Here is a 12,438-nt window from a genome sequence, read left to right as displayed (position 1 = left end):
ATCGTCGCCAAGCAGCATTGTGAATGGCTACAAAGCAAGTCGGACCAGACGGTAAACTACCGAGCTGCGTTTTTTCCAAAAAAAGATATGTGGCAAACCATGAAAAGTTTGTAAAGTAGAGGGTCCATGTGGGACGGAAGCTGGGAAAATAAAGTCCAACCACCTTTATGGTAAGGGGAACATTTATAAACCTGTGTAGGGGGACACTTTCTACACATTATGTACTTTGCCTTCAGAGAATATTATAAAGCACAGTTATGTTGTATTTATTATTTTGTGAAGTAATTGGTAGAATTGAGCATTTTAAATACTTTTTACAAAGTTCATTATTACACCTGTGTTGTCAGGACACTGCAGTGAGTCTGATTTAGGCTTCATGTACACGGGACGTCTTACAACCTCTTCTGAACATTTTGACCGCTATAGATCGTAACAAACGTTTTGAAAACGTCCGTTTTGTCACGTTTACGGCATGTAAACGTGACAAAACGGCATGTAAACGTGACAAAACGGACGTTTTCAAAAGGTTTGTTACGATCTATAGCGGTCAAAATGTTCAGAAGAGGTTGTAAGACGTCCCGTGTACATGAAGCCTGCATTTAGAAGCGCTTTTTTCAAATAGTCAAAAATTAAAAACGTCTGTAGACGAACGTGGCTAAACGCGAGTTACCGTGTTTACAAGCTGTTACAGGCGTTTGGTGTTTCAAATGCCTTTGAACATCCGTCCTGAATGCATTTTTTTTTGCTTTCCAAAAAATGCTATGCGCCCCTGTGTACATGTACTGATAAGATAACATAGTTCAGGGGCAGCTTAAAAAATGCCCAACTGCTCTTAAACGTCCGTGTACCAGCAGCAGTGTACATGAAGCCTTATGATGATAATCTGAGTTTTTTCTTGTGTTTAGTTGTAAGATATTTTGATGCAGTGTTTTCTTTTTTACATTTTCATAAATAGCTGACATTGATGCCTAGATGCCCAGGACAAATTTAGCAGAGACCACTAATGCGATGACTCCAATTTGCATACCGAAATAGAAGACTATTATTTGATTTAACTAAGATTAAAAACCTGTTCTGTTTTTTATTACAAATAAATAAAAAAATTACAAAAAAAAGTTTTAACCACATGCCGACCTGCGCGCGCCGATGTACGACGGCAGAATGGCACTGACAGGAAAATGGGCGTACAAGTACGTCCCTTTAAATTTGCTGCCAGCGGTGCGCGCACCAGTCGGAAACCTCAGTGAGCCCAATCGCGGGTCCCGCAAACTCGATCGTCACGGGGATACCCGCGATCGCCTCACAGGGAGGAAGAACGGGAAGATGCTAAAGTAAACAAGCATCTCCCCATTCTGCCTAGTGACATTGTCGCTGGTCTCTGCTCTGTGTGATCGGAGCAGAGATCAGTGATGTGTCATAGACAGCCACACCCCCCACAGTTAGAAACACGCCCCTAGGACACACTTAACCCTTACACAGCCACCTAGTGGTTAACCCCTTCGCTGCCAGTGTCATATATACTGGAATCAGTGCATTTGTATAGCACTGATTGCTGTATAAATGACAATGGTCCCAAAAATGTGTCAAAAATCTCCGATGTGTCCGCCATAATGTTGCAGTCATGATAAAAATCGCTGATCATCGCCATTACTAGTAAAACAAAAATTATTAATAAAAATCCCATAAAACTATCCCCTATTTTGTAAACTCTATAACTTTTGCGCAAACCAATCAATAATCGCTTATTGCAATTTTTTTTTTGTTACCAAAAATATGTAGAAGAATACGTATTGGCCTAAACTGAGGGAAAAAAACGTTTTTTTATATTTTGGGGGATATTTATTATAGCAAAATGTAAAAAATGTGTTTTTTTTTTTTTTTTCTAAATTGTCGCTTTTTTTTGTTTATAGCCCAAAAAATAAAAACCGCAGAGGTGATCAAATACCACCAAAAGAAAGCTCTATTTATGGGGAAAAAAAGGATGTCTATTTTGTTTGGGATCCACATCGCACGACCGCGCAATTGTCAGTTAAATACGTTGCAGAGATGAATCGCAAAAAGTGCTCTGGTCGGGAAGGGAGTAAAATCTTCCGGGGCTGAAGTGGTTAATGACAGTTTGTCCAAAATTAAATTCAGTAAGGTTTGGCCTCTATTGTGGACTGGTCTTTGGCCTGCAAAATGATCTGGGGCTTAAGTGGTTAATATAGAATTTTTATATTATGATTTAATACTGTAATCTTATGATGATGGGATTAATCATATGGCACTGTAGATTCCGCTGCACTCTGAATGGCTGCATTCATCTGCAAGCTGCAGGCTTTTATTTGAGAAAATGAAGCCTCTAGTCTGCATGTGATTGCTGTGTCATAGCTGATGTAGTGATTACATTATCAGTACCCAATCATCAGCAAGAACCAACGTTGGCAGTGGCAGCTAGGATTGGGAGCCAACAGCTGCGCAGAATGTTGGCTTGTGACTTCCAAAGGGGGGAACATTTATAAAATGTATCCCCAGCATGAGGCATCAGGCTTTAAAATGTTAAAGGATAGGTTCAGGTTTAGTAACATGTTACACCTGTATTTGGGGTGTAACATGTTGCTATTTGGCACCCCCTGAGCTTGCCCTATGACAGCTGGCCGTGTTTCTTCTCCTTCGCAGCCGCTGTCAAATTTAAAATCCACGCACACAACTGCATCATTTATTCACTGGTCTGAGAATGAAGAAACTACAAGTCCTTTCTGCTACTGAGGGTAGATGGCCTGTAGTTCTCAAAAGAACTACAAGCATGATGATCAGCACACTCATAGCCCATTGACACTTCTTCAAGCGGTAGTAAACCCGCTATTTTTTTTTTTTTTTTTTTTTTAAACACCTGCAAAGAAAAAGGCATAATGAGCTAGTATGCACGGCATACTAGCTCATTATGAAATACTTACCTTAGAACGAGGCCCCGACATCTGGCACGATCCACGCCGAGGGAGCTGACATGCTCCCTTGGCGTTTCTTCCGGGTATCGCGGCTCCGGCGCTGTGAGTGGCCGAAGCCACGATATCGTCACTCCCGCGCATCCGCGCGGGAGATTTCATTCCGGCCGGCCGGCCACTGGCGGATTTTCAGGCCAAGAATCCCCTCGTGCGCATGCGCCGCTGCAGTCAGCGGCGCATACCGAGGGGAATATCTCCTAAACCGTACAGGTTTAGGAGATATTTTTTTTACTTACAGGTAAGCCTTATTATAGGCTTTCCTGTAGGTAAAAGTTACAAAAAAGAGTATACAACCACTTTAAGCTTCCAAACTGAAAGCCTGTACAGCAGTACGGGCAGGAAGCTGGAGAACGTGTCTGCAGAAGCCTGACATTGCACCCTCGATCCACCTGTCATGAGTAAAATGCTTTTCAGGTTCTTGTGTAAATGCAAATATTTAGCCTCCAAAAGCACATTTATTTTACAAAGGTAAACTTATCCTTTAAGCAGCTTGTGGGTAGAAAGTGGTGTAAAAGTATACAGTCCAATGATAAGTATTGTAAGATTACACAGATTCTGATTGTAAAGGTTTAGGCCTCTTTCAGTGCTGATTCGCCCCGTGGATATCCGCTTGCTCAGCGGGGATCGCCGGAGTGATGTATGTGTGTGTGTGTGTGTGTATATATATATATATATATATATATATATATATATATATATATATATATAATAAAAATATAAATTATAAATCTATATATAATTTTTTTTTAATTGTTGGTACTTTTTTGTTTATAGCACAAAAAATAAAAACTGCAGAGGTGATCAAATACCACCAAAAGAAAGCTCTATTTGTGATAAAAAATAATTTTGTTTGGGTCCAGCACCGAATGACCGGCATTTGACGGTTAAAGTGACGCAGTGCCATATCGCAGAAAACGGCCTGATCATTAAGGGGGTTAAATCCTTCAGGTCCTTAAGTGGTTAATTGGCCCCTCAGCAGTTTCCTCCTCCATTTTCCAAAAACATGCTGAGCTCTCTTCACCATCTCCATTCTCCAGCCAGCTGATGTATGCAGAGAGCAGTGATCACTTCTCATAACCTGTCAGATAACACCTTTCATTTTCAACCTGCATTAAAAAAAAATGACAGGCACACTCTGATTGGTTATTATAAGCAAAGCCTGCAACTGTTGCTGTAAATGACCTCCAGAAAAATATCTTATGGTAAAGATTAATAATCTGCAATACTGATTACATGCTCACAAACTGCATATAGAATGCATATTTCTAAGGCAATTATTCTTCCAGTAGATAATTTGCATTATGAAGATTAATCAGGATAACAAGAAGCATACATCTATATAGGTGGTCTGTTCAGACTTGTATAATGGGCTTCATTGGCCCTCCCTTGACCTCTGACCTCATAATCCCAGACATGTCTGTTGTGAACTGAGGCCCGGTGGTAGTGAAAGATTTACTATAGAACAATGTAGACGCTCCTTGGATTGTCTCCAGTGCAGCTGCAGAAGATGTCAGAGAGAGTAATGTCTATATTAGCAGAAGAATTAATATGAACATATAATTTTATGTCGTTCTTTACGTCAGATTACATTTTCTGATGGTCAGCTCTTTGATGGGAGCCTTGAGGGATGGTAAATCTAGACACGGCTACCTTGTAAAAGTAACGCTAAGCTCACACTTTTTGCATTAGTTCTTCTAAAATATCAAGTATAACTTGGCTGTCTTATGTAAAAAATAAATCTCTTACCGTTTTTTTTAGTCTGCTCAGTTCACACTTGTGCAATGCTGGAACCAGCACGATTCCTGTGTGGGTTCCCACATCGCACCTGAAATGCCGGTGGTTCGCACTGACATCTGTGACCCGCTGAAAGTGTCAATGTAAAGTTAAAGTGGATGTAAACCCAATTCATTAAATTTGACCTGGGCACATATATCTGCAGTGTTTACTTATCTCTCTCTAAAGCACGAAGTCTCGTGTCTTTCTACTGTTTTGTTGCATGGTTATCGGCATGATAACTTCTGAAAAGTTCTCAGACAAACAAGATAAAACCAGCCTGAAATTAGTGTCGTGGGAGGCTAGCAGAGAGCTTGTCTTGTCACAGCACAGCTCTGCACATTCCTTTCTTCCTCTGCTTATGAGCTGAGCTGGGACAAAGGGTAGGCAGGAGGGGTAGCTGCCCTGGGCACTGTGATCTTATGTGAGGATGTGGGGGCCACCGGGCAGGGGTTGTGCTAGAAGAGGTAATATGGTAGAATAGGGAGGGGAATTGTGTTAGGAGGGGACATTTTTTGGGGGGAGGATCTGTACTAGTAGAGATGGATGGGAGTATTTTTGCTGGCGGGGGGGGGGCATTGTGCTAAAAGGGGTGTTATTTTTTTGGGAGGGGGGCATTTGTGCTGTGGGGATTTCAGCAGGGAAAGCAGACTTGTACTGCGAGGAGAGGAAGGGAATTTATGCTTATATAGGGTAAGCATGCAGGTTAGTGCTCAATTTTTTCTTGGGGGGGGGGGGGGTTCTGACACATGATATTCATACATCTGGTGGGCACGATTTTCATGGGCTCTAGATGACCTTGTCCTGGCACTGAGGGGGGGAGCGTTTTGGCCTTTCCTCCAATAAGCTGTCTCCCATTGTATGCCAGGAATCCACTCCTACAGCTGAATGAGTGAGAAAAATGTTTAACCTGATGTTAGGATTCTAAAGAATATAGCAGATATACATGTATAACTTGTATAACTTATATAGGGAGATTTGTTTCATCTATGTATCATCTGAGGCTGTTCACTTCGCTGGGGATATGTGAGAGTTTACATCCACTTTAATGACACCCCCCAGATCATGGTGCAAACTGTGAAATGGTTCAGGAATTGGATCGCATAGGTGTGAACACCCATGTGATCCGATTCCAGTGCGGACCAAAAAAAATCCTTCACCATTTAGGTGCGAATGCGATTTCAGCCATACAGTTTGGTTAAATTTGCATCTCACAGACATCGCATGTCATTTGCACGATTCCCATAGAGCTGAATGCATTTGCATGTAGATGTTAGCCCATCTCCAGGGGAAGCAGGAAAGGGTGGCACCATTCACATATAAGGAGGAATGGAGAATGAATGTAGCCATCCTAGAACAAGGAGTCCGAGAATAGTTGAGAAAAGATGAAATGAAGGAATAGATGAAAGCTAAATTCTACCTATATTTATACATAAAATAATTATTTGATTAAAAAATTAGAGTTTAGTGTCACAGCATCCCTTTTAGAAGTGGCACCCCTTCTGAACTTGGCTATACTAACCTTCTGTTGCTCATAATTGGCACTTTAGGGGGCTTGCTGCTCCCCCTTCAGGCCTACGGATAGATTGCATTGAGTATGGGATGGAGGTGGCAGCATGAACAATTCTTATTTATGAGGGTGTTGAGAAACCCCAGTGGGGAATTTGGATGGTTCTGAAGGAAAGTAACTACATATATTATTGACGGCTGTTCATTGGTTAGGGTAGTAGTAGTAGTTTTTTTAATTATTTTTTTTATGGTGTTTTCTTCAAAAGATGGAGCAAACGCACTCCTTTAATGAACCATTTTGAGCCGTCGATCCCTTTTAAGAATGTGATGAAAGCTATGAGCCTGCACCCCAGAAATATTCACGTAAACACAACTTTCCATACAATAAATATATGTACTTTATTTTATTGACATTGGATTTCCTCATACATATGCTGTATGACATATACAGAGTTTGCTTAAAATAAACAATCTTAAAAGAACTGCACAAAAGTGACAGTGTATATAGAGGAGCTCCAGGCTCCTTCAGAAAAAAATAAGTCAGCAGCTACAAATACTGTAGCTGCTGACTTTTAATATTAGGGCACTTACCTGTCCAGAGATCCAGTGACGTCGGCACCCAAGCTGATTTTTCAATTCGGCTCTAGGGTTCTGCTGCTGACATCTCCACTAAGAGAAACTGCTAGTGAAGCCTTACAGCTTCACACCATGATTCCCTACTGCGCATGCATGGAGTGCGCTGTGCTCTTTCAGTGGGCTAGCTGTCGGGGAAGGAGGACGGGGAACGAACTTTCGGCACAGTTCGCCGTGGCGAACTAAGCCAGAAGTGGGACCGGATCCCCCAAAAAAAGGTTCCAAATGTGGCAGCGGTGGGGAGGACAAACAAGCGGAGCTTCCCCTTTTGGGTGGAGTAGTTCTAAAGTCAAAATGTTTTTTACTTTAATACATTCTATGCATAAAAAACGCTTTACTACCTGTCCCAGCCTCCCCGTGCCTAAACACTCACCTCCTCTCACCGATCCATTGATGTTCAAGCTGTAGCACTGCTCCTCCCCTTCCTGGTCCCACAGGAAACACCGGAAGCCGTGGGAGCCAAACTCCTGCTGTATCCATGCTGCATGGTTTTGGGAGGGTGCCCACTTGTAGCACGCAGCTTGCTAAGGGGCGCTAATAGGAAGAAGGAGTGGACATTTCCCGTGGGGGACTCCAGAAAAGAGGGCAAGTGACGAATTCTGTTCAATATCTTTGCACAGAGCAGGGGTAAGTGTGACATCATTTTTATTTTTTTAGTAAAAAGAATATATCTTTTAGGCTAGATTCACATCGGAGTGATTTGTCATGCGATTTGAGAGATCAAATCCCATGACAAGTCGCAGCCTATTGGAGGCAATGGCACTGTTCCAATCAGCGCGACACCGATTTTGCGGTGCCGCACCGATTTGCAAAAGTAGTTCCTACACTACTTTTGCCAATTTCAGGTGCGACTTCAATAGACGCCTGTGTATGAAGCCGCACAGATGTCTATCAAGTAGCAGCTGAAATTGCACTGACCTTGCTACTTTGAAATCGCACAACTTCAAGTGAAGTAAATAATAGGAAATCAATGCCTTTTCTAGGACGATACGCAAGTACCTGGTACTTCAGCATTCATTTCCTTATCTGTAATGGCTTACCTTCTGATAACGTCAGAAAAGGCATATTGATAAACACTTCCGAATTCAGATAACCACACACAGGTTTGTTATGTAACTAATTGAACTGGATGGACTGGTGTCTTTATTCAACCTTACTAACTATAATTTGCAAACAAATGTAATCAAATTATTATACACAATTTATATAGCGCCAGCAGTTTACGCAGTGCTTTACAATGTAAAGGGGGGACAGCACAATAACAGTACAGTTCAATACAGAAGGGACAGGAGGGCCCTGCTCGTAGAGCTTACATTCTAAAGGGAGGGGGTGGTGGTACAAAAGGTAATAGATGCGGGGAATGGTTTGATGGGGGTGGCAAATGTTCATTTGCTTTTCCTTTTTTTTTTTTTCTTTATTTAAATATATGTGACACACTCTTGATTATGTTTTGATTAGGAAAATGAATGTTCCATTTTATTATAACAAGGTAATGAATGCACTCTTTAATCCCTTCATGTCCTCCTCTGTTGATTGACAAAAACCAGCAAGGGGCTGTAACCACCCACCCATATAAATAGTAGTTTATGTGAAAACAAACCTATCTGCTGTGATTGCTGGCCTGTGTCAGGAGGTGGGGCTGCCAGCCTTTCACATACAATGGCAGTTGCTCTGAATCCCTGCTTCCTTATCTTTTATATAAAGACGTGTTAAGATACTAAAGGCTCATGTGTGTTTTATTTTTATTTTTTTTTTGTTTTTTTTTAACCTACAATTAAAAAAAAATAATAAAAAAAATAAAGGATTTTACTTTCCTGATATTGCACGGAGCAGCCCCCTTATCCTCCTGTTTTGGCATCCCCCCACCAACAGCGTCAGCTCCTTCTCTTTATTTCAAATACGTTTTATGAAATTTTTCAACATACAACAGATTGAAGAATACAAGAAAAAAAAAAATCATTTGCACATGAATTTTGAATAATAAAATGTACTTTTAAGCACTAGTATTATAGTTATGTAAAGTCTTTATTTTACATTAACATCTCCTAAAGCGGACCTTCTTTCAATTTTCCACCTATTAAATCCTCTGCCCTTGGTGAACTTTGGATAGTAAAACATTTTCTTTCTGCCAGTAAATACCGTATACAGACCACTTCCTGTTTCTTGTCTGGAAATATGCCTAGGCTTATGATAGGGTTGCACCGATACTAATACCGAGTATTTGCACAAGTATCGGTACTCGTGCAAATTCACCGATACCTGAAACTGATAATTTCAGGCTCTGCTCTTTGAGCTGTCAGTGGGTCTCCCCAGTGTTAAGGCCTCATGCACATTGGACGTAAAATTTATAAAAATGTCAGTAGCTTTGCAGCGAGTTTTTCAACTTTTTTGCAATATCGTTTATTAGCGTTTTTCCGCATTATCGTTTTAGCAGGTTTTTTTTTTCAATGGATCAAAAATGTTAAACGTTTATGAGCGTTTATCAACATTTCTGAGTGTTAGAGTGTTTTTACAGCTGAAAAACCTCTCTCGGAACCCACTAGTTTTGGGGGTTTTTTTTTTGCTGTTCAAAGACGCCACTGCCCAAAACTGCTGATGACAGCCTATGTGTGCATGAACACATAAGATAACATGATGGAGAGTTTAATCACTGTAGGAAAAAAGTCTACAACCAAAAACAGCTGCTGTAAAAACGTCAAAAAAACGTCCAGTGAGGCCTTAAAGAGAAGTTTCCCTAAAAAAATAAAAAATTTAAAGTCAGCAGCTACAAATACTGCAGCTGCTGACTTTTAATAATCGGAACACTTACCTGTCCCAGGGTCCAACGATGCGGGGGAACGAAGCCCCGCTCGTTCCCCCCTCCGCTCGGCAGCGCCGGCATTCTAACTGTGGGCACCCAGCTGTGGCTTCACAGCCGGGCACCCACTACACATGTGCGAGCAGCGCCGCACGCCGTGATTGGCCACGCAGTCATCTGGGACCTGTCACGTGTCACAGATGACTGACATGAGGGAGGGGGCGGAGCTGAGCCCTTCCTGCGCCGAGGAGAAGTGACATCAAGAGCCCAGGTACTGAAAGAGGCAGACTACGAAGGGACCCCCTAGCAACAGGCATTTAGAGTTGAGTTAAAAAAAATCTAAATATTATTATTTATTTTTTTTAAGGAATTTTGGTGAATTTTTTTTTATGTGCAACAACACTTTAAGAAGTCCGGTAATTGGAGCTGTCAAAAAAAATAAAGCAGCCGGTGTCTTGTCAAATAGCGTCCTCCATCAGATAGTGTCCCCTGCGTACTGCGCATGCGCAGTACACAGGAACACAAATTCCGAAAATTGCCGAGGATGAACGGCGCCTGCGCCGTGAGTCCAGGTTCTATCCCCACTATCCAAGTGGACATAGAGTTAGAATAAAAAAGAGCCGAGCGCAGCGAGGCCGAGCCCGAAGCGTGGCGAGCGAAGCTCACCCGCGAGGAGCCCTCTAAAATTCACAACCCTATGTCCGCTTGGATGGTGGGGCTACCACCTCCACTCACGGCGCAGGCGCCGTTCAGCTTCTGAGATTTTCCGAAGCTTCGTCTGCTCCGTACTGCGCATGCGCAGTACGGAGTGGACACTATGTGATGCCCGGACTCTATACGCCAGAACACCGGCAATGTTTATTACCAACATTGCTCAGCCCGGAACCACTAAATAAAAAGAAACATTGTTTCTTTTTGTATATTTCTGTTTCTTCATCTGCAGATCAAAGGGATGAACAAATGTTCCTCTGTTTAACCCCTTAAAGGTTGTAAACCTTCCATTTTTTTTCAACTTCATGCATCCTATGCATTAAGGTGAAAAAACATCTGATGGTTACAGGCCCCCCAGGTTTACTTACCTGAGCCCTCGAAAGGCCCGCGTCGAGAACGCGCTGTCTTCTCGGCTTTTCATTGGATAGATTGATAGCAGCGCAGCCATTGGCTCGCGCTGCTGTCAATCGAATCCAAATGGCATGGCCGCCGGGGGGTGGGACTGAGACATACACTCTGTGTCTATAGATGCAGAGTGTATGAGACAGGAGCGTGCCCACAAGGTAATCCCCTCGGGAAGCTCTCTCTTCGAGGAGGAGCCGAGACAGCCGCTGTGGGGCCACTCTGCAAAACGAACTACACAGTGGAGGTAAGTATAACATGTTTGCTATTTAAAAAAAAAAAAAAAAAAACCTATACAACCACTTTAATAACCCTTAATTTACTCTACTCTAATCAGCCTTACCTCCATTTAATTATTTTCCTGCTTTTTTTTTGTTCACGTGTATTTTATAAATGATAAACAATTAAAACTTTTATTTTTGTTTGCTTTGTGAATATTTTTACACATCTATATTAATGTATATTTACACATTTCACGTTGAAAAAGCTGTAAATAAAAAAAAATAAAATCAATTTAATGTAAATAACTTTTCAATTTTGTACCATTGCTGACAGCTGAAGTTAAAACAAAACAGTTGCGGCAGGTATCCGTAATTTGTAACGGCGAGTACTAAAATAAAAAAATGATTGGTACTTGTAGTTATTGTAAAAAAAAAAATAGTATGAGTGCATCCCTAGCTTATGACATCATGCACAGCGTTCTCTCTCACACTCGTGAGCGTTTGCAGGAAGGGAGAGGGGATGAGTCATAAGAGGGCCAATGAGAGCTGCAAGCTGGAGGTGTGCCTCTGTAACTCCAGGAAGTGGTTGCAGCCAGACTCAGTGGAGGGAGATTGCTGCAGTATACTTGGCAAAAGCAGAATCACAGTATATATAAAATATATAAAATTATTTTTATTACAAATTATGTGAGCAGACTGCAGTTCCGCTTTAATAAACACGAACCCAAATGACCCATCTATGGCCAGCTTTAGTTATTCATATTATACTAAGTATGCACATAGTAATGAATCCTAAGAATGACAGAGTTGTGTCTTCTCAGGTAGGTCAGTTCCTGTGTGGTTCACCTGTGTTAGAGAGCTAGAACTATGACTCCAGCCGCTGTTGTTTCTTTACATTGTCACCATTCCAAACTGAACAGTCATGTCCGTTGGAGGAAGTATGACGTCTTGTGACATTCTGAAATGGTTAAATATTAAAATTGTGTTTGCATGTTTACAACTGTTACATTGGACTGTGATATTCACAGTGCCAGGGTTGGTGCCAGCTTGTGACGTCTTGCCCAGACTTCCCACAAACTAGAACTTGAGGTTTTTGGTGTTGCACAATGACGTTTTATGTTGTTCCCCAGAAAGGCGACATGTCTCAATTTCTGCTTCCTATAGTCACGTCTGTCCAGTCTGGTGCGGTGACTGCATTCTTCAGAACAGGCTGTTTATATGCAGATTTGTCAGAGGCTGGACAGCTCCCTCCTGCTGGGAACACCAAGCCATGCCGGGGGAGGGGTGACCCTTGAAGAAAAGATTTGCCCTAAACAGAATGCACAGCTATGTACAGGGGTGAGCGGGGATGTCTGATGGTGGGAACAGGCTCACCAACCCACCCTCATAGCGAGGCCGTTATTGCTGA

The 12,438-nt window shown here is 41.9% G+C and overlaps 1 protein-coding gene across 10 annotated transcripts in view; it reads left to right on the top strand.

The window, feature by feature from the left end:
* RASAL2 (RAS protein activator like 2) overlaps positions 1-12,438 on the top strand; it is a 468,530-nt gene that overhangs the window by 250,348 nt on the left and 205,744 nt on the right. Inside the window, exon 1 of one of the 10 annotated variants that reach the window (XM_077453172.1) lies at positions 147-170. The exons of the other annotated variants lie outside the window; for them this stretch is intronic. The gene's annotated coding sequence lies outside the window, so the exon portion shown is untranslated. Of the gene's footprint in view, positions 1-146; positions 171-12,438 lie in introns of those variants that run through there. 10 annotated transcript variants of the gene reach the window in all.

The sequence above is a fragment of the Lithobates pipiens genome, unplaced genomic scaffold, assembly GCF_037356315.1.
Source record: "Lithobates pipiens isolate NorthernLeopardFrog02 unplaced genomic scaffold, aLitPip1_a1.2 Scaffold_23, whole genome shotgun sequence".
NCBI lineage: Eukaryota > Metazoa > Chordata > Amphibia > Anura > Ranidae > Lithobates > Lithobates pipiens.
Note: the sequence above shows the minus strand (reverse complement) of the source record. Positions and strands in the feature narration are given on the sequence as shown.